Source organism: Castor canadensis, chromosome 12 (assembly GCF_047511655.1).
Source record: "Castor canadensis chromosome 12, mCasCan1.hap1v2, whole genome shotgun sequence".
Classification (NCBI taxonomy): Eukaryota; Metazoa; Chordata; class Mammalia; order Rodentia; family Castoridae; genus Castor; species Castor canadensis.
Genome location: NC_133397.1, coordinates 75,448,260 through 75,449,607, shown reverse-complemented (window position 1 = coordinate 75,449,607; position 1,348 = coordinate 75,448,260). Strand labels below are relative to the sequence as shown.

The window sequence follows — 1,348 nt, the reverse complement described above, 5'->3', positions numbered from 1 at the left end:
TTTGAGATAGGGTCTCACAGAACTATTTGCCCAAGCTGGCTTCAAACCACAATCCTCCTGATCTCTGCCTTCTGAGTAGCTAGGGTTATAATAGCCACTGGCGCCCAGCTTTTTTTTTCATGGTAGGCAGGCACTCTAACCATTGAGCCATTACCCGCTCCTCCCCGAGCAGTTACTTTTAAATCTTCAGTTTTGTATGTTAACAGGATGCAATTAAAACAAAATCATCATACCTCTTCCATTAGTATGGATTTCCAAATATGTGGACCACTTTTGAAAAACTTTTTTTCCTGCTAAGCATCTTCTGGAAGACCAAATGTAAGAAAGTGCTCATTAGAGGATTTAAAGCCAGGTGTGGTGTGTGCCTGTAATTCCTACACTTGGGAGGAACATGAGGCCAACCTGGGCTACATAGTAAGACCTTGTCTCAAAAAAAAAGAAACCAGATTTTTTTTGGCAGCACTGGGGTTTGAACTCAAAGCCTCTTGAACCACTCTGCCAGCCCTTTTTAGTGATGGGTATTTTCAAATAGGGTCTTGAGAACTGTTTGCCTGTGACTAGCTTTGACCCACGATCCTCCTGATTTCTGCCTCTTGAGTAGTTAGGATTACAGGTGTGATGTGAGCCATTGGTACCCATCTAAGAAACCAGATTGTTATTTTACACAATATACAACAATTAATCAAATGAATTAAAGACCTAAGTGTAAGACTTAAGCCTATTAAATAACTAGAAGAAAGTGCAGGGGAAAAGCTTCATAAAATTGGATTCGGCATTGATTTCTCAGATGTAACACCAAAAGCAAAAATAGACCAATGGGGCTCATCAAACTTAACTTTTGGCATCAAAGGACCCAATCAACAGAATGAAAAGGCAACCTACAGAATAAGACAAAATCGGTCTGGGGTGTAGCTTAGTGGTAGAGCTCTTGCCTAACATGCACAAGGCCCTGGGTTCAATTTCCAGCACTGCAAGAAAAATAATGGGAGAAAATATTTGCAAATCATACATCTGATAAGGGGTTAACAGCCAGAATATATAAAGAACCCTTTACTGCTAACTAACAAAAAACCCCAAATAACCTGATTTTAAATGTACAAAGGGTTGGGAGCTAAGCTCTGATGGCTCATGCCTATAATCCTATCTACTTGGGAGACTGATATTGGGAGGATCTAGGTTCAAAGCCAGACTGGGCAAATAGTTTGTGAGATCCCCCATCTCCAAAATAACCAGAGAAAATGTACTGGAAGTGTGGCTCATGTGATAAGAGTGCTGCTTTGCAAGAGCAAAGTCCTGAGTTCAAACCCCAGTCTACTGGAAAAAAGGGTGGGGGGGGGAATTGGGAGTG

The 1,348-nt window shown here is 41.2% G+C and overlaps 1 non-coding gene across 1 annotated transcript; it reads left to right on the top strand.

Moving 5' to 3' along the window:
* Positions 1-902: 902 nt before the first annotated feature.
* Trnav-aac (transfer RNA valine (anticodon AAC)) lies at positions 903-974 on the top strand. Its single transcript has one exon. It is a non-coding gene; the product is annotated as a tRNA-Val (tRNA).
* Positions 975-1,348: the final 374 nt, after the last annotated feature.